This window comes from Triturus cristatus, chromosome 7 (assembly GCF_964204655.1).
Source record: "Triturus cristatus chromosome 7, aTriCri1.1, whole genome shotgun sequence".
Classification (NCBI taxonomy): domain Eukaryota; kingdom Metazoa; phylum Chordata; class Amphibia; order Caudata; family Salamandridae; genus Triturus; species Triturus cristatus.
Window position 1 is genome coordinate 263,527,416 of NC_140590.1, and position 21,118 is coordinate 263,548,533.

At 51.1% G+C, this 21,118-nt stretch overlaps 1 protein-coding gene across 1 annotated transcript in view; it reads left to right on the forward strand.

Moving 5' to 3' along the window:
* Positions 1 to 396: 396 nt before the first annotated feature.
* Positions 397 to 21,118, forward strand: part of LOC146809368 (galactoside alpha-(1,2)-fucosyltransferase 2-like) — a 49,657-nt gene continuing 28,935 nt past the window's right edge. Inside the window, exon 1 of the mRNA XM_085616181.1 lies at positions 397 to 492. The gene's annotated coding sequence lies outside the window, so the exon portion shown is untranslated. The remainder of the gene's footprint in view (positions 493 to 21,118) is intronic.

Consider the following 21,118-nt stretch of genomic DNA (forward strand, 5'->3'; position numbering starts at 1 on the left):
TCCACTGTACACCGCTCTACTCTACGCCACTCCACCATATACTACTGTATGCCACTCCACGGCATCTAAGGCACTCTCCTCCACACCACGCCACTAACTTTTAGCCATGCTGAACAGCAGCCACACTACTGTACAACATAGCTAAAAGACATTGACCAAGACAACGGCTCTCACACAGGCGCGACCTATTGATTTTGCCAATGCTTGTTGTACACATGGTGCTGAATTTCAGGAGTAGCACTGAGAAACAACCCCCCCCCCCCCCCCCCAAACGTCAGTACAACTGAAGAAGTAAAGAAATGAATATAAAAGGATTTTGTGTAATGTGTGTGTGGAAAGGGGGAGGGGCTGAGCGGCCGTCTCGCTTCCACTGTACCCACGCGTTCGTCCTGTTCTGGAATGTGGAATGCCCGGGTGGAATGTCATGATTTGAGTGCTGGAGTGTGACGATCCCTCGGGAGTTGCGGTGATCAGAAGGGGGGGCTCAGTGATGTAAGTCATTACCGTATAAACTTTGAGGGCTCGAGAGTGAGGAAGGGGGCGGAGCAGGGACCTAGCCTAAGGGTCACCGAGGGAAATACACGGGGCTACAGAATATGCTAATTAGGCAGACTAGGCGAGTACCAATCTCGAACAGGAAGGACCCTGTGCGGCCACTGACGGTGTCGCAACACCCCGGCTGCTCACCCCTAGTGGCGTAACGCAAAAAGACAGCCCCCACCCCGCAGAATATGACGAGGGGTCTCCGAGTTTCCTATTTTAGAGATATTTATCGGCTGAGTACGGGGGGGCCTCGAAGGATTGGGGGGCCCTCGAAGGGTTCCGTTACTCCCCTTCCTACCCTGCCATCGCTATCTTCCACCCCTGGCACCACTGTGTGCGCGTCATAGTGCTCCCAGCTGCACTCACTGTCACTCTGCAATCTCCGGGTTCTGCTTTACTACTCCCCACTGCACTCTCCCAGCTGCCAAACAGCAACCCGGCCACCACACTACGCTCACCCCAACACCATACCGCCATACTGTACTTGTACTCCCTGGCCTTCATACCACCCCTACTCTCCCCCGCTCCTATTTCCGATCTCCCATAGTGCACCGCCGGAATCCGCATAGTACCCCCAGGGGCACCCCGCTTTCCCCCCTCCCCCAAATTAGGTTACCCAAAGAAGACACAAGAAACAGTTGTAACTGGGTAACAAATGCTGCAGGATTTATTACATAATTCCAGGATATGTAATAGGTGGGTTATCTTACGGGCGATCCAAGGGCAGGCGGCCATCTACTTCACCTGCCCCGCCTGATGAGCCGGGCAGCACGGGAACGACCCGCAAGTGCTGCCCCCCAAGTGATTCTTTTTTCGATCACGTGCCGTTGAGATTCTACTCACACCCCCCCTCTCGGGGCGGAGCGTCGCATAGCAAGCCCCCGGTTGTTCAGGCCCACAACCGCCCACAGGCCTAGCGGGGCGCCGACCGGCTTCCGGGACCTCTCTGGAGGCTCCTCGTTTTGGCTCAGGCACCACGTGGTGCCGCGCAGAGGTACCCTTTGTACCGGCCTGCTTCCAGATCGCCCTGTAACTCCGCCTGCAACGAAAAGAAAAACATTAAAACGTTCAGCCAAAAACCCCACCCCACCACACCACGCCGGGTAAGCGGTAGGGAGGGTAAAAAGGCGAGGTGGGCGACAAAGAGGTCGCCAGTGAGGGTGGGGGAAGGCTAAATAGCCTTCCCCTCACACCTGGGCCCGGAAGTGACGCGCCTTTCGCGTCACTTCCGGCCCCCGACACGGAGGGGGGCACAATCAGGATCCCTGCCCCCGCCCCCCCCGAAGGAGGGAGTGGGGAGGGGTGACCGGGGCCCCGGGGCCACTAAGGCGCCGACCGCCGAGTGGCCCCCTGCGGGGGCCGCGGTCAGCGGCATAGTACCCCCAGGGGCACCCCGCTTTCCCCCCTCCCCCAAATTAGGTTACCCAAAGAAGACACAAGAAACAGTTGTAACTGGGTAACAAATGCTGCAGGATTTATTACATAATTCCAGGATATGTAATAGGTGGGTTATCTTACGGGCGATCCAAGGGCAGGCGGCCATCTACTTCACCTGCCCCGCCTGATGAGCCGGGCAGCACGGGAACGACCCGCAAGTGCTGCCCCCCAAGTGATTCTTTTTTCGATCACGTGCCGTTGAGATTCTACTCACACCCCCCCTCTCGGGGCGGAGCGTCGCATAGCAAGCCCCCGGTTGTTCAGGCCCACAACCGCCCACAGGCCTAGCGGGGCGCCGACCGGCTTCCGGGACCTCTCTGGAGGCTCCTCGTTTTGGCTCAGGCACCACGTGGTGCCGCGCAGAGGTACCCTTTGTACCGGCCTGCTTCCAGATCGCCCTGTAACTCCGCCACAGCCCTGGAGGCGGCTAACCGTCGCAGCCAGGGCCCCCCACCAACCTAGCTCTTTACCTGCACCCTCTATTCACCAATGCTTCGCTTAAATCCAATAAAACAGATCCATGCCTCTTTGGGAGAGGTGTACTCCATCCAAGTCGAAGTACCCCTTTACATTCCCCCGGATCATCTCATGGCGAATAAAGCCCAAACCCCTTTGGGCGGGACTCAAACCCTGTGAGATCCCTTATAACCACAGGCCCAAGACATACCAGTGAGCTATAGCTCCTGGATTGTAGATGGCCCCATCTATGTCCCCAATCCCTAGACGCTATCCCAATCGGATGGGGTCTGTTGAAATAGAGGGGCCTGTGAAGATGTGCGATAACTATTCGCCCCCCAGCGGGAAGGTTACACCTATTCACAATCCTGGGCCTGCCCGCTTTGACTATTATGACGAGAAGGGTTACTTAACATTTGTACAGTCCCCTCAGATAGTTAACCTGGGGCACAGGAGTGCACCTCACTGCCAGCGCGTGACCATGGGCAAGGGGCGACTCTTGCCCCTGCCCACCAGGTGGGCGACAAAGAGGTCGCCAGTGAGGGTGGGGGAAGGCTAAATAGCCTTCCCCTCACACCTGGGCCCGGAAGTGACGCGCCTTTCGCGTCACTTCCGGCCCCCGACACGGAGGGGGGCACAATCAGGATCCCTGCCCCCGCCCCCCCCGAAGGAGGGAGTGGGGAGGGGTGACCGGGGCCCCGGGGCCACTAAGGCGCCGACCGCCGAGTGGCCCCCTGCGGGGGCCGCGGTCAGCGGCAATTCCTACGACACTAATTTCCCACATATGATACTCTCTGCCGGCACTCTGCGGCGCGGCTCCGTAGACTGCCCCCAATGCTCTTCCGGGGACATTCGCGTTTACACCTAAACTCTCCCGTGTTGCTCTCCCTCGCCACCCCATAGCTTCCTCCGGTTCCCGCGGTTGCCATCCTGTACCCCTTCTGCGGTCCCTGATTTTTTTTTGTTGCATACTTATATAGCGCGAACTCGACCCAGAGGTATTGGAGCACTTTACATGAGCACCGTATTTACATTACACAGTCAGGCACGGGGAGAATAAGGGGCATATCATCAAGGCCATGCGATAATTATCGCTCAGCGCTCTTAGCACAAGGATAATTATCGCCGGCCAACTCTGAATTTTATCGCTGAGATAGCGTGCTATCAGCAACGCTTATCTCCAAAGCGATAAAATTCAGAGCGCAAGCTGGCAATTGTGCGATTATCGCTGGAAATACAGCGATAATCGCACAAGGTTTGGCGAAAGCTTGCTGATAGGGCAAGGCATACTTAGCCATGACATCCACCTTACATAGGATATCATGGCTAAGTCAGTCTTGAAGCAGGCGTAAGGAAAGAAGCGATAACAGAGGTTATCGCTACTTTGCATGTCGCTCTGCAGGTTAGCGTGCCCATTGATAATTGGAGAAATGTCGCTGAGCAACATTTCTCCAGTTATGTCAGGGCAGGAACGCCCACTTTGCATCTCATTAGAGATGCAAAAATGGGCGTTCGGGGAAAGGGCGATAATGCACGGATTCACGCGATAACGTGACCTTGCTGATTAGGCGATAAAATTATCGCCGCTTTCCGTCTGAAAACGGACGCTAAAGCAGCGATAATTTTATCTCCGGGGCTTGATGATATGCCCCTAAGTGATTTGCCCAGAATCACAGGATGTGAACGCGACACCGATGCTCGAACCCTGGTTTCCAGCACCAAAGTCGGCAGTCTAGCCGATGGACCACATCCTCTCCCCTGATGGAATATTACACCCCGGTTCCCCTGGCCTAATGCCCTGCTTTACTTCTGGTTGCCATACTGGTGCTGTGCTCACAAGCTGTCACACTGCACCCCGCAGCACTGCACTGCACTTCCTAGACACCGTACTGCATTCCTCTGCTGCTGCCCTGCACAACCTCGAATGGCAGGCTGCCAGGGGCGTTGTTATTAACAGTGCAGCAGGTGCAGTGCTACCGTGATCCAACGGTGGGGCACACCATTTTGGAATTTTTTTTTTTTACTACCAACCCAGGGATGGGGCCTATTCCCCTTGCTTGCATTGGGTCTTCTGATGCACTTGCTACTTCACTGTCTATTACACACCCTGTTGCAGGACTGCACTCCAGCGGGCTATACTGCACTCCTTTTGATGTTATACTGCACTACTCATCTCCTAGACGACTGTCGCTGTCTGTCAAACTACATTTCTGGCTGTGATACCGCTCTCTTCAACTACCAGTTTGCGCTCTTAGTTGCATGACTGCACCTCCTGGTTGCCAAACTACACTCCCTGCCAGCCAAAGCTCGCATGACTACATTATTACATACCATCTGGTTGCCAGTCGGCAGTCTGGGCAATACTGCACTCCTCCAGGTGTTGTATTAGATTGCTCAGGCTACTAAACTGAACTCACAGGCTGCCACACGGCAATCCTACTGCACTTGGGGCCACATGTACAACCGTTCATGTACAACCGTTTTTAACGGTCGCAAATGGAGATTCGGCCCGTTTGCGACCACTAAAATGATTTTTGCCATGTACCAACCCTATTTTGCGAGTCAGTAACATATTACGGACTTACAAAATAGGGTTTGTGAGTCGCTATTAGGAATAAGCATGCTAAGGGAGTCCCCTCCTAATAGCGAGTCGCAGGGGGATGTAAGATTGTTTTGCCACTGGAATGCAGTTGCAAAGCAATTGCAGTTTACCGCCTACTTAAAATAGGTCCTGTTACGGATATTAAGGATTTCATGAGCTGTAATGGAGACAAAATATGGGCTCACAGTACTTAATACGTTATTCATGAATATACAAAAAAGTGCAACAAACCATGATAACATTCACCATACATTTTATTTTCATATTAATTGGTGAACGAAGGTCAAACATTTTTTGACGATGCAGATTTTTTACCAGATGAGGTTGCTCCAGAGGGAACGTGCATGAAAGAAGGGTGCTCAAGTGTAAAGGTGCTGAAAAGAATTCAAGATAGTGATATAGAAAAAGAGTTTATACATTCATATTTGGGACTGGTTGTAAATCAGCATCCTATTAGGCCTGGCCGCATTTATAGTAAAGAAACTCAGTTTATAACGATTTCAATTTACACAGAACTGTATTCTTGTGTGGCACTGTGGGGGTGTATATGGGGTCCAGGCCCATTCAGGGGCGTCGATGTTTCGACCCGACTTTTGGCCGTAAGGGTGGTTTGAACCTCGGCCTTGCGGGTCTTCTTCAGGACTGGGGCGGGTAGAAGGGTGGGGCAACCTGGGTGGTTAAATGGCCTTGTCACAACCTATGGGCAAATTAGGGAGGGGGTCAGGCTGTTGCACTAAGGAATAAAATACAATTGAATTGGTGCCTATGTATACAATAAAGCTTACCCGCCGAGATGCGCGGGCTGTGATGGCTGTATGACTGGCGATGCATGTGTCCACACTCTGGGTGGGACCGTCTGTGCAATTTCAAGTAATTGCGCATGAACTGAAATAAGAGTAAAAAGGGGAAGGATAAGCATCCCTTACTTAGGGCAAGTGTCCGCTTAACAGAATAAAGAAGCTCGTCTATCTTGAGCTGTACAAAGTACCTGAAGGCCGCTATGTAGGTGTTAATTCGGTGCGTGAAAACTGCCACATCGGTGTTAATCCAATTTGAGATTGAAGGTGTATACTATCAGTGAATACTGTTATTTAGAAGCTGAAACGAGAGGTGGAATACTCAAGTCAGCCTGGTAATTCTAGCAGTTAGTTAAAGGACAAATTAAAATAAGCACCCTCAAGGAGTGAAGATTACCTTGGAAAAAGCCGCTCAGTCGCCGTCCGAGTTCCGCCTAGCCGGCTGGATACTGAAGGAGCGGCCGACTCGAGGACGTTAAAAAGCACTGCGTCAGCACGTGCTGACGTGGGTGGAACGTGTGAGTGGTCAGAGTTGACAGACTTGCGATGCAGGTTGTCACTCAGAGTCTGACGATGTGGCGGTTTAAAGATTTATATACGAGGATGGTCATATTTTTCTAGGGGCATGTTAATGAGATATGGAAGAATACATACAAAAGACATTACAGTAAACACAGACATGTAAAGGTTAATCACATAGTTTTTTTTTTTTTTTTTTTTTTAAATCTTATAAAATTTTATTGTGCAGAGAAAAAGGGTACAAGCACGGGCCTACAACCTCCTGGGCCGACCGCTAGTATGCAGAAATGATCAAGCAGTTCAAAAACAATGACTGGCCCGCAGGGGCTCCGCTAAATGACAGGAGATCAAGCTGCACATAAAGGAAGTCAGGATACACCCTTTTTACATAACTATCAACCAAAGTAAAGAAAAACAAAAAGCAAGGCGAAAAACATTGAAAGGGCGTCTAACCATAGCAGAGGAACTCCACATAGGACCACCCTAGGGTGGTCAATAAAAGGGGGGTCTGAGAGGGAGGGGGGGGCCACGGGAAAACCAAATCTATACTCAGATGAACAGAGTAAGCAAGGAACCCTCAAGGATCAGGGGGACAAGGCAACCTCAGACGTATCCACCAGGGGGGGAGAACAGATAGTCCCTCGATACACATTCCACTGACCCCAGATTCTACCCCACGCCCCCGGTTTACCACGAGCCACATACACCGTCTTCTCCCTGAACATGCACCAGTCCATGTTCTCCTTCCATACGGACACGGTGGGAGGCCGTTGGGAACCCCAAAGCTGCGCAATATCTCTCTTTGCGATCATGTTCCCAAGGGCCGCCCACCGAGCCTGGGCCGCATTATAGTCATTGGGCTCCCACACATTCAGAACACATCGGCGCACCTCCGGCAGCAGAGCGACCCCAGTGACTCGTTTCATAACATCATGCACCTGGCGCCAATATTCCGCCACCTCGCGGCACTCCCAGAGGATGTGGAGAAAGGTGGCACTGAGCCCGCAGCAACGCTTACAGAGCCCGTCGTCAGAAAACCCCATCGAGACCAAACGGGGACCCGTCACATAGACACGATGGAGAATCTTAAGCTGGACCAGACGGAGACGGGCCGGGATGGCAACCTCCTTAGGGGATGACAGCGCAGACTGCCAGTCCTCGTCGTCCAACTCCACCCCATCTCCCGTCCATGCCTCCCGAAGACGCACCAAGAGATCAGCCCGATTATTTATTAGTTTTTTATAAATCAGGGAGATAGTACTGTCGGGGACGTGTCCGTCGAGTATACGGTCCTCGAGAGGCGAAGAAACAGGGACCGTGGTCCCCTCCCCAAAGACCGAGAGTAGGGCGTGCCGAACCTGGGCATAGCGGCAGAACTCCCTTTCACTAAGCTCGTACTCGCTCTGAAGCGCCGCGAAGGATTTAACCGCGCCTTTAACCCATAGGTCCCCCACTCTGCTAATGCCGATCGTATCCCAGTGCTCAAAGCCTTTCGTTGTCCAGAGGCTTCCCAAGCGCTCAGAGGCGAATAGAGGAGTAGCACACGTTAACCGCTCACTCCAGCCCACAGCTATATTCGCCGCCTTCCACACACGTACCGCAATCCTAGTAGGGCCCGTGAGGGTCCTTCCGGCAGATCGAGAGTAAAGCGCTCTGTTATAGTTACCGCCGGGAAGCAGGAATTTAGCCATCTCATATGCCGGGTTCGAGCCAGGAGCGTACGTAGCATGGTTAATGGCAGACAGCTGGGAGGCCCAATAGTACCTTCTAATGTCAGGAAGCGCGATGCCCCCGTCATACCAGTGAAGAGTCAGCTTTGCCAAAGCGATACGCGCACGACCGTCCCAAACCAGTTTCCTCTGCAAACTTTCCACTTCCCTAAAGTAGGCCGCCGGAATGATATCGAAGGAGTTCTGGAGAGCGTGAAGAAATCTGGGAAGGGACATCATTTTAAACAGTGCTGCGCGACCAAGTGGAGACAAGGGCAACTTACACCACCGAGCCGTGTCCGCCCTCAAACGCCGGAGGGGAGACAGGAGATTCTGCTCATAGCGGACCGCCGGATCCAACGAAACGTATACCCCCAAGTATTTAAAGCCGGATTGAGATGTCTGGATCGGAAGCCGAGGCGGCAAGAGAGGAAGGCCACCGGAGATAGGATACACGCAAGATTTGGACCAGTTAATTATCAAACCCGAATTTCTCCCGAAGGAAGTAAGGACATCAAAAAGCACATTGAGCGACTTCCGCGGCGAAGTGAGGTACAGAAGAATATCATCCGCGTACAACGAGACCCGATCCTCGAAGCCCGGGGCCCACCGGATCCCTCTGATTGAGGGCTCCCAGCGGAGCCAGGCAGCGAGCGGTTCCAAGGCGAGAGCAAAGAGCAGAGGGGACAACGGGCACCCCTGCCTAGTACCCCTCCCGAGCGCGAAGGGCCGAGAAACCCGCCCATTGACAACCACCTGAGCCATTGGACCAGCATAGAGGAGCTTCACCCAACCAATAAATCCCTCCCCAAAGCCAAACTTCGCCAATTCGGCCCAAAGGAATGGCCACTCGATGGTATCAAAGGCCATTGTGGCGTCTAAGGAAACCAATATGGCCGGTTCAGAGAAGTACTCCGCCCTAGCGAGGACGCCATGTAGACGCCGCAAGTTGAGAGCGGTATTACGATGAGGGATAAAGCCGCATTGATCCGGATGTATCAAATCACAGATAACTCCCAGCAAGCGATTAGCGAGAACCTTGGCAAGGATTTTCGGTTCGGCATTTAGTAGGGAGATAGGCCTATATGAGGCACAGCGGTCTCGTGGCTTACCGTCCTTGGGAATAACAACTATAGTAGCCAGACGCTGGTCGTCGGGAAGGGAACCCCGCTCGAGCGACTCCAGAAACATACGACGGAGGAAGGGCGCGATTTTATCCGGGCGTAGTTTATACAGTTCAATCGGTAGTCCGTTGGGGCCCATAGCCTTGCCCGAGCGAAGGGAACGAATCGCGGTAGCAATCTCGGCGACAGACAGGGAGGCATCCATCTGCTCACGGTCCTCGGCGGATAGGCCGGGCAAGGCAATATCCCGCAGCAAGAGACGAGAGTCATCCTCATCTCTATCAGACACCAGGGAGTACACCGCCCGGAGGTGGTCAGCAAAACACTCCACAATCTCACCAGGGTCAGTCACACACACTCCATCCGAAACCCGAAGCTCCGGGACCACACGATTCACTCTCTCCTTCTTATCCAACCAAGCAATCAGTTTACCCGCCTTGTCCCCGGCATCATACAACCTACCCTGTTGCTCCCTATACATGCTCTTGGCAGCGTCAGTGACAAGAGACTTATATTCAAACTGCTTCAAGCTGAGGGCATGAAGCCCATCCTGAGTGACCCCCGTCTCCAAAGCCGCCTCCAGCCCCGATATTTCAGTCTCCAGCTTCACCACCGCCTCATTCTTAACCCTCTTAGCCTCCACTATCTGGGATAGGGCATGCCCGCGGAGCACTGTTTTGAAGGCTTCCCACAGGGACACTGAGGACAACACCGACCCCTCATTCTCGAGAAAATACTGATCAATCGACTTAACAAGGCTATCACGAATCTTGGGGTCTCGCAAGTACCAAGGGTTAATAGGGGCGATCCGCCCAGCGGACCGCATCCCGGTGTCGAAAAGCAACCACAGTGGGGAATGATCAGAGATACCCCGGGCCAAGTGCTTGACCTCTCGAATCCGGGCAGTCTGGGCCGCGGGCATAAGAAAATAATCCAATCTGGAGAGACTCCCATGGGCCCCAGAGTGAAATGTGTACTGACACTGTGTCGGATGCATTAACCTCCAACAATCCACCAGACCGAAGGTATCCAAGAGTCCGCCGAGCCACGCCTGGGCAGCAGGGAGGGCCCTGGGCGGGTGGCGATCCAAATCACCCGAAACAACCGAATTAAAATCCCCACCCATAAGCAAAAGACTGTCAGGAAGCTCAAGCAGCATACGACCCAAGTCTGAGAAAGTGGAGTTCTGGAGGCCCGGGGGAACATAAACCGAAACCAAGGAAAGGGACTGTCCCTCCCACCTCCCAATCAGAGCCACATAGCGCACTCTATCGTCTGGGACAACCCTGGTGATCTCTAGCGGAAGTGAAGATCGTAGGAGAATGCCCACCCCTCTAGAGCCAGTGGTGAAACCGGAATGGGCCACGAGTCGGTATCCCCCCCTGTTCATGGCATGACAAACATTACCAACCAGATGCGTCTCCTGTAAGAATACCACATCAGGAGTCAAACGACGCAAATACTGCAGCACAACACCCCGTTTGATACGATCCCCCAATCCGTTGACGTTCCAAGACATCAGTCTCAACCCGTCCCCCCCATCCCCTCCAATAGATCAAAGGTCCCCCAGCAAATAGCGCGACACCTGAAACTGAAACAGAGCCAATACCTCGCCTTGAAAACAAAAAACACAAATCCAAACAACCCCTCCCACCCACCAATCCCCCCCCCAAATTAAACTCCCCCCACCCTGCACCCCTGCGGTCCAGAAAACCACCCCAACTTGCAGTGTGCCTGTCGCCCTACAAACCCCATTCTACGAAAAGACCCCGGAGGAGGAAAGGGACCCGTCCCTGCCCGCCCCCAACATAGATCATAATTAAACAAAATGTACAAAAGAAGTAGAACCCAGCCGAACAAAACAAAATGTCAAAGTCAAGGACCAAAAGTCACTCCGAAGGAGGCCCGCCACCCTCGGCACCACCAGAAGGCCCAGGCCGGTCACCCCGGTCCGGCAGAGAATCCAGCCAGTCACTCACAGTCGCAGGACAGTCAAAAAAGGTAGCCCGGTCTTCGTATTCCACTCGGAGCTTAGCAGGAAAAAGCATCGAGTACTTAAGACCCAGGTCCCGGAGACGGCGCTTCACCCCCTGGAAACCCATCCGCTGTTTCTGGACCAGTTGGGTGAAGTCCGGGAAAAAGTTAACGGATGAGTTCTCATATCGGACCGGGCCATGTACCCGTGAGGCCTGCAGAATCGCATCTCGGTCTCTGTAGTGAAAAAGTTTTGTGACAATAGGCCTCGGGGGAGCTCCCGGTCGCGGCCAACCGCCTGGGACTCGATGGGCCCGCTCCACGGCAAAGAACTTACTCAGGCCAGCGGGGGCAAGCTGTTTGAGGATGAGTTCCTCAACCATAAGATCCACCGGGCGATTGTCGGAGGTCTCCGAAACACCTATGACGCGGATGTTATTGCGTCGAGCCCGTCCCTCGAAGTCCTCCAGCCGCCGGGCCATCAGGTCGTTGGTCGACTTGAGGTCGCCGAGAGCAGTCTGCAGGTCCGACACATCCGTACCAAGGGTGGACGTCCTCAAATCCAGCGATTGGACCCTCTCATTGGTCTTAGAGAGATCCGCCCGAATTAGCGTAACATCAATGGCCACCGTGTCGATTTTACGGGCCAAGGCCTCGTACTGCTGAGCGATGGTCTCCTTGATGCCATTAATGGCGCCCATGATGTCCTGCAGGGACAAATCCGGAGGGGCGGACGGAACACCCCCAGCGTCATCCGGGAGAACACTGGCCGTCCCAGGGGACCCTTTACCCTGAGTGTAGCGGTCCATGTTGTTGGTCTGGACCGGTCCCCCACGTAGGGATGTCTTGGTCTTACGCCTCTCGGGATCCCCTCTGCCTCCCATGTGGAACCACGCTCGCCGAAGGGGACCACCAAGCAAGCGTCAAAGTGGCACGGGCGAAGCCGACACGAGCCGTACCAGGGACCGCAATGTGGCGGTGCGAGAGGATCAAAGTCAATGGGCACACTGGGTTCAGGCGGAGGCAAAGGCACGAAGCGAAGGCCGAGTAAAAACCCAGCCGCACAAAGCAACTCCACTGTCCAGCCACTCAGAGATCCAAAAGTGAAACCGAAAGTGATGAGACGGCTGCCGGCACAGCCCCGATGCCGTTGTTGTTCAACTATGCCCCGGCTCCACAGTTCACCTTCGCACCGGGCACAGCCATCAGTTGGGCCTCAAAAGTTCAAACCACCATAGATCAGGTCTCCCAGGTCCGATTTGGTTTCTGAAAAGAGTTTAGGGTTCAGCCAACGTTCATCTTCCAGAATCCGTCAACCAAGTCAGGATAGAGTCAGGATAAGTTCCGAGGAGCAGCGAGGGTCCGGGGAGCCCTGTGCTCACGCGACCATCTTGGATGCGTGCTAGGCTCCTCCCGGTTAATCACATAGTTGATGTTAAAACGGTATTTTGGTGTTATACGTAAGTGCCTGCAATAAAAACAACAATAAACAGGTATGTATTTAAAAAACAATTCAGCTAGTGATTGTATTGGAAATGGTCATACTCCTACAGCATATTAAGGCATATTAAGGTACAAGTGATGTCACACTAGAGCCCTAGTGTGCAAAATGTATCTAATGTGGTCTACTAGTAGGTGCATGTAATATCACACATGCTCCCTGGTGTTTGGGTGCTATGTACAAGGGTTAGCAAGTTCAGCCATTGCTTAACACCGCAACCTGTCTGCTGATTTCTTCCGATTCATCAAGCCCCTGTGCAATTGTGTCTAAAGAGTGTATCCATCTGCATTCCCGTTTGCTAAGTATGTTGACAAAATCCCCTCCTCTTGGATTGGGCTTAACCTTCTCAATGACCCACCATCTGAGGCTATCAGCTGTGTGTACAAATGTAGAGAAATGGTCCACTAGGGGTGCGCCTTGTACCTTGCAACGTACGCGACTACAATGCTGGAGGATGCAGCATTTTATTTTTTGAGTAGTCTGACCTACGTACATAAAGCCACATGGACAGGTGATTGCGTAAATGACCCCCGTAGAGTTACAGTTACTATGGTCCTGGAGTTTATGTGTTTGGTCATTATGTGTAAATTCTGTAATCTCTCTAGTCAAGGGGCAGGCTTTGCAAAGGCCACATTTATGGTGGCCTCGGATCGGTGGGATCCCCCAAAGTGTGGTTTGCCCAGGTGTACAGGGTAAAGGTAGTAATGATTTGACCACATGCTCTCTTACATTCTTGCCTTTTCTAAAGGCATGCAGAGGGGGGGCATATTTCCCAGTTCGTCCATCACTAAATGCCAGTGTTGGTTAATGGTCTTTTTGATCGCATTGCTTTTGGTGTTTGGCCTCGTATATACATCATTAAACCGCCACATCGTCCGGCTAGGCGGAACTCGGACGGCGACTGAGCGGCTTTTTCCAAGGTAATCTTCTCTCCTTGAGGGTGCTTATTTTAATTTGTCCTTTAACTAACTGCTAGAATTACCAAGCTGACTTGAGTATTCCACCTCTCCTTTCAGCTTCTAAATAACAGTATTCACTGAGAGTATACACCATCAATCACGAATCGGATTAACACAGACGTGGCAGTTTTCAGGTACTTTGTACAGCAAAGATAGACAAGCCTCCTTATTCTGTTAAGCGGACACTTGCCCTAAGTAAGGGATGCTTATCCTTCCCCTTTTTACTCTTATTTCAGTTTATGCGCAATTACTTGCAATTGCACAGACGGTCCCACCCAGAGTGTGGACACATGCATCGCCAGTCACACGGCCATCACACCCCACGCATCTCGGCGAGTAAGCTTTATTGTATACATAGGCACCAATTCAATTGTGTTTTATTCCTTAGTGCAACAGCCTGACCCCCTCCCGAATTTGCCCATAGGTTGTGACAAGGCCATTTAACGACCCAGGTTGCCCCACCCTTCTACCCGCCCCAGTCCTGAAGAAGACCAGCAAGGCCGAGGTTAAAACCACCCTTACGGCCAAAAGTCGGGTCGAAACATCGACGCCCCTGAATGGGCCTGGACCCCATATACACCCCCACAGTGCCACACAAGAATACAGTTCTGTGTAAATTGAAATCGTTATAAACTGAGTATCTTTACTATAAATACGGCCAGGCCTAATAGGATGGTGATTTTCAACCTGTCCCAAATATGAATGTATAAAGTCTTTTTCTATATCACTATCTTGAATTCTTTTCAGCACCTTTACACTTGAGCACCCTTCTTTCATGCACGTTCCCTCTGGAGCAACCTCATCTGGTAAAAAATCTGCATCGTCAAAAATGTCTTGACCTTCGTTCACCAATTAATATGAAAATAAAATGTATGGTGAATGTTATCATGGTTTGTTGCACTTTTTTGTATATTCATGAATAACGTATTAAGTACTGTGAGTCCATAAATTGTCTCCATTACAGCTCAAGAAATCCTTAATATCCGTAACAGGAACTTTGATTTATATCTTGTCAGATTAAGGTCCAGGACCATTGTTTTTTGTATCATACTGCACCCAGGTCCAAGACCACAATTGGGTAACCCCAGTTTTTGAAATGGCTACTTAAAATAGGTGGTAAGTCAGTCGCAAATAGGAAGGGGTCACCAGGTGACCCTTTCCCCTTTGTGAATGGTTGCAAAAACGTTTTTTAAGAGCAGATAGTGGTGCTCTTAAAAAAAAAATTAACTGAAATTTTTCATTTTTATTTTTGAAATGCAAAACAAAATGCTTAATTTAAAAAACAATCACAGACATGAATATTAATGAGGTAGGTCCTTGCGATCCATTTGGGATTCGCAAACAGTGTCTAAGACACTGATGTGCAGCAGGTTTTGAGAGTTACTAAAAATCACACTTTGCAAGTCGCAAACCCAGACAGTCGTACATGTGGATTTTGATGTCCTGCATAAACATCCTCGACTGGTCTTTACAACTGCCCCTCAGGCCACATTACTGCATTCACCACAGTCACACTGCGCTTCTTGACGCTGCCATAGCAATAGCAACAGTGCACACCTCTGCACTACACATGGTATAAGACACCTGTCCAAGCTATGCAGTACTTCTCCGGGTTAAGCGACACCCATCTAGGCTATATGGAATGCCTAGTAGCTGTACTATAGTTTCCCGTGCTGTTCTGCATTCCCCTGGCCATAGTGCACTCCCATAAGCTATAGCCTATACGTCACTCCCAGACTATACTGCAATCTCCAAGAATATACTGCACTCTCTACAACAATACTGCACTCCTTCGTGCTACCCTACTGCAGGTTAGAAAGCTCTACCCCAGACAGTACAGCATTACCGCACATTCTGAACCATGATGAAGGGAGTCAAAGATCTCATTAGAAAGGTGTAAAGTTAAACCTTTGGCTATAATGAAAAAGGAGGGGGGACAGAGGGCAGCCCTGTCTGGTCCCTCCATAATAGGAAATTGGTTCAGTAAGCGAACCATTGACTTGTATCCGGGCCATGGAGTCGGAGTATAAGAGCTTGATTAGACACATGAAAAGGTGAGGAATACCTAGCGTACCCAGAACGGCATGAGAAAAGGACCACTCCAGAGAGTCAAATGCTTTTTCGGCGTACAACAAGACCCCGACTGCAGGGGTAGTTGGTGAGACTCTATTGGATACAGCAAAAATGGTGCATAGATTGAAGGAAGTTTATCGGTGGGGAATGAAATCGGATTGGACAGGTGAAATGATCTGCTCGATCAGCAAGGACAGTCTAATAGCGAGGACTTTAGTCAAGATGTTATTGTCTAAATTCAAGAGAGAGAGGGTGCGGTAGGGAGCACACAGGCTCGGGTTTTACATGGTTTTTAACATTAGTATGAGAATGGCCTCGCATAGTGAGGGGGCAATGTGCTGGTAGTAAGGGACTCATTACATAATGCCAAGAGATGGGGAGCCAGCTGCTGCTTGAAAGCCTTATAAAAGGCCCCTGTAAGACCATCAAGGCCTGGGGCCTTCGAACCGTCAAGGTCGTCAATGGTCTGAGTCACCTCCAACAAGGTGATCGACTCACCAAGAAACTGACACTGGCCATCCGTGAGCCAGACTATCGCGATTTTCTCAAGGTAAGAGGAATTCTCAGAAGGGACGTCTATTACTCGGGAGGCATATATGAAGTAAATAATGAGATACCAGCATTTGTTAAACACACAGCTACCTCCAAAGAGGTGTCCCGGCGCTGGGGGCCGCCGGAAAGATTAAGTGAGCTATTGCCCAGAGTCACATGGTGCAGGGCTAACCTGCCTCCAGCGCCGGGGGGATCAAACCGTGAACCCCTTGGTCCGGAGTCAGGCACCCTGGCCGCTGCGCCACACCTCTTACACAAGACATAGACAAAGCATAGACATTGGTAGTACTGTTGAAACTCTACCATATTTCCTGTCCACTTCCACTTCGCCCCCCAGAGTCTGTCTGTAGTTCAGTAATATAATTATGCAGTCAGTTTGCATGCACCAGGTGAGCTAGGGTGCAACCAGAATGATCTCCCTCCCCGTAGCGACAGGCTCTGGCGTGTTTTCCCAGATGAGCATCCTCCCTGTCGGCTAGATTGTGGAAATCCGTTAACAATACAGAACCTTGATGTAGTTGAGATTCCCCACCAGTCGCGACAGCGCAATCTATGTTTCGCAATTGTGTCTCAATGCATTGTAGTTGGGTAAGGATGTCGCGAAGGATACCAGTATGCTTGGAAATGCACACTCCACGAATATAGGTCTTGAAGGCCTCCCAAAGGGTGGCCTGGGTCGAAACCGTTCCCACATTCCACGAAAAATATTCAGTATCAGATTCAAGAAGTTTGCTACATAACACAGGGTCATAAAGGGCTTCACTATGGAATCGCCAGGTGCGTTCCACACCACAACTAGAGGGTATCTGTAGCTTGTGTAGGACGGGACAGTGGCCAGGAAGCGTCTGAGGGAGGACAGATATCCCCAAAACCCAGAAGTTAACATTAGCCGACAGAAACCAGTAGTCTAGTATCGTCCAGACCGAAGGGGGAGCGGAGTAAAAGTGAATCTGTAAGCAGACAGCTATCTTGTGCGCAAAGCATCATGCAGCGCATGTGTGTCAATTAAGTGCATAGATGTTTAACAATACTACGCATTTTGCAAGATGGCACCCTGAAGGAGAACATAATGCCATTGGGGTCAGAAAGACATGTGAAAGGTGAAGGGAACACTTTTATGGATGAGAATGCATGTGCCATGAGAATACGAACTGAGAAATAACTGTGGGTTCCGCAGGTTTTGGCATACTTGTGGTTGGCTCTAGAAGGGAGATGGGTCTCCTGGAGGAAGGCGATCTTTATGCCATGTCTAGACAGATAAGACAATACCAGTTTCCCCTTTAGTGGATTGTTGTTTCCACGTATATTCCAAGTGAGTAAGGAGAGTTCAAATGACCAACTTATATCGAGGGTGGCATTTCGGACAATAAAGTAGATTAAGCCAGGACATGTGGTAGATGATAATATGCAAGTTACGTCATGTATCACTGCAAGCAAACATACAATGACAATTCGACTGCAACAAAACCAGAACATTAGAACCCCCCACCCACACCAGATAATAAGACATCCAGGGAATTCCCATAAAAAAAACCTGAAAAAAAGTAACCCTGTTTTGAGAAAGTCGCTGTTCACCATGAGGGTGCGGTGACAACTTGTCTAGTCATAACAGGATTCTGCAAGGGGGAGAATAATCAACCTCAGTTATATAACATTAGCATGCACAGAGAAAGCGATAAAAATATTGAACATTACCCAAGAACACCAACATGTTAGTCATAGCTAAAGAGGCAATACAGACATTGGAATTGAACTGTCACTTCGATACAGGATGTTCAGGCGAGGACGACCGGTAAAAGACATCCGTGTAGGTAGGATTCGGCCATGTCTGCCTAGATAAGGACGGTTTGGAAGGCAGTGTCCTACAAAAGGGAGTCATTGTTGCAGGGGTATCAAAGATAAAGGTTTTCCCATTAAGTTCCACAGAGTCTGGCCAGATAAATCATTGCGTACCAGAGTCCATGTTTACGAAGTGTATTCTTGATATCACCAAACTTACGGTGGGCTTCCTGCACCATGGAGGTAAAGTGGTAGAGTGAGATACTGGTGCCACGGTAGTGCAGTGGACCAGGCTCCTTGGCGCGAAAGAGGGCACTGTCCCTGTCCTTATAGTTGAGAAGACAGGCTATGAGATAGCGAGGTGGGATGCCTTCAGTGGGCCAAGGGAGAGATGGGCACGCTTCACAGCAAAGCTGATCGAAAAACTGCAACGGTCGAAGAGATCGATAAGAAGTTGCTCGACGAATGCATCAGGTCTTCCCATGTTGGTGGTTTCTGCAATGCCAGAAATGCGAATGTTATTCTTTCAAGACTTAGCCCCAAGGTCCTCGTTCTTAATCGCAACTTGCTTCAGGATGCATTCCATCTTGTCCAGTTTTTTCAGCATGGTAGCAGCGCCGTCCTCCAGCCCCGATATTCTCTACTCTGCCCCATCAAGTCGTGTTCCCTGACGATCCAACCGCAGTCTCTTCTTGTCTATGCAGCCTGTAAGTGTGTCGAAATGTGCATCCATTGTGTGAAAGCCCGCATTGAGCTCAGCCATAATGGTGGACATGCCGTTGGGGTAGCCACATCTGGGTCACGGTCCGGAACGTCATCCATGCTGGAATAGCAGCCATGGCCTCTTGTGGGTCTGGGCTGGTCAAAGGTTAGCCGGCGCTGTTTAAGGTCTGTGCAACCCATTATGGCAGATGGGTGGACTACACTGGTAACAGCGCTGCACCATCTGCAGCAATGACTCTACAGAAGGCCACTGAGAGGAGATGCACAGTCAATGTAGACACAGCAGGATAGTAACGGTACCAATGGGCGGATCTAAGATACGGAGAGCCACGATGACCTTCAGGGAGGCGCACAGAGTATCGAACAGATGCAGCAGAGGGGTTGGGGATTTCCCTGGACAAAAGATAGAAAAGCAGATGTTGATGCAGGAGAGATATATTAGACATGTCCCTTCAGTAAATGTGCAGTTGTATAAGGGGCCAGACTAGCAGGGCGCAAGATCTGGCATAATCCAAATATACTCTGTCCATACACTAAGCACCAGCCAGATCCCAAGTTGATGGGCTTGGGAGACAGCCCAATCCAAGAGCTGGAAGCGAGAGGTTCAAAAGGGGGAACGCCAGCCATCAGAGGCACGGTTCAGGAATGCCTAGGGGGCCCAGATGCACAGCAACCCAAGGGAGGCACCAGGTATGGCAGGCCGACGGTCCCGACCCATGAGCCGCCCGAAATACGGCCCCTAGATTGGAAGCTGTCCCGGAAGGGTGAGGGAATACTTACGGCATCAGCAGCGGACGAAGAAGGGCCCTCCGCCAATGTAGAACAGCAAGTCCAGGGCCACGTCTACACAGGGAGTGGAGTCCGCGGCTACACTGGAGCCCCCAACAGTGGCCGCAGAGCCGGTCATGCAGCGCCAGGAATGCAGGGCGAGGTCACCAGCAAGGGGAGATGAGAGCCGCCAGTCCGGGTATGGCTCGGGGTCTTGGTACACAAGACGGGAGCCTCAAGCATCCCCACGTGGAAGGTTAAGCGCATTGTGCGTTCCTGGCGAGGTCGGGTGACCTTAGCCTCAAACTCACCCGTGGCCCCTGTCACCATGGTGCCTCTGAGGCTGCTCTAGGCTGCACTGGCAGCCGACTGTAGTACTGGCAGTCAGTGGGCAGAAATCTCGCTCAGAGCCAGTCCCCACTACAGATCAGATCCTTGAGTGCAGTATTGGGTGGTGTCTCTGGGCAGGAGGTGATGAGGGCGGTGATTTAGAAAGTTTTAGAGGCCACCACTGCTGGAGCCTCACAAGAAAGCTGCCAACTTGTTGGGGACGTGGCCATGCCCCTGTGCTACTTTACATTTCAACTTCAGAGGCGTTCCATGGGAGGAGCATGGATGTTCCCACACTTCCATCCATGGATTTTGGTGCATTCCCAGATTTACATAGACTTGTAAACCTGGAAATGCGTCAAAATGCTATGCCTTTCCAAGTGAAGAGTAATGAGGAGATATTTTATTTCTGCTTGTTACTTCCTCTTGACACTTGTGCTGCATTATGCAGCACACTTAGAAAGAGGAATATGCCACTAAGGTGAACCGTCCTGCACAAAAACAATCGTGCCCATAACGCAGGCACCCAGGGATGGTCTTTGCTTAAATCGCATCCTGGGCAAAACTACATTTAGCACCTCTCCTAATCCACCATCCCATATTCCCTTAGTGATGGGGGGGGGCTATGTGATGGTGGGACACACAACTTAATACAGCTGCTTCTGTGCTATACTTTCTGCAGGAACGACATACGCTTGCACTGCTGTCTGACATAGTTCTGTGTTGTAAACATTATATTTGCCTAGCGCCATTTCACCCTCCCGAGGGTAACTGTGTGCTTTTACAAATATCACTCTTTCACGAGTAAAATATTAATTGCTGCTGTTTTAGCTTGGACCCCAACCTTTATTTGAAGATCCTTGGTAGAGGGTGCCGTGGAGCAATCTTTTTTTTTTATTTTTTTTATTTTTTTTGAAACCGTTTATTGCAGTTTGAAAAAAGTTACAGGTATGGGCCTACAACCACTCGGCCGGCCGCTAGAGTGACAAAAGCATATTGCATACATACAGTAAGAGTCTCTTGGCAGTGCAGATTAGCAAAACAGGAGAAATCAATGTTGCAGGCCGCATAGCTCCAGGCCCACCGTACGGTTCCCTTTTATCAAAACAAAACAACACAAAAAACCACACCCGCAAGGCAACCCGCGATCCAAAGTGACAGCACGTGCTCCATAAGTGGGGGATCCCAACCAGCAGCAGAACTCTGGAGAGGGGAATGGGAATAGATCAGGGACTGGGGGACCGCGTGCCCAAGGCCGAGGGAGGGGGGCCA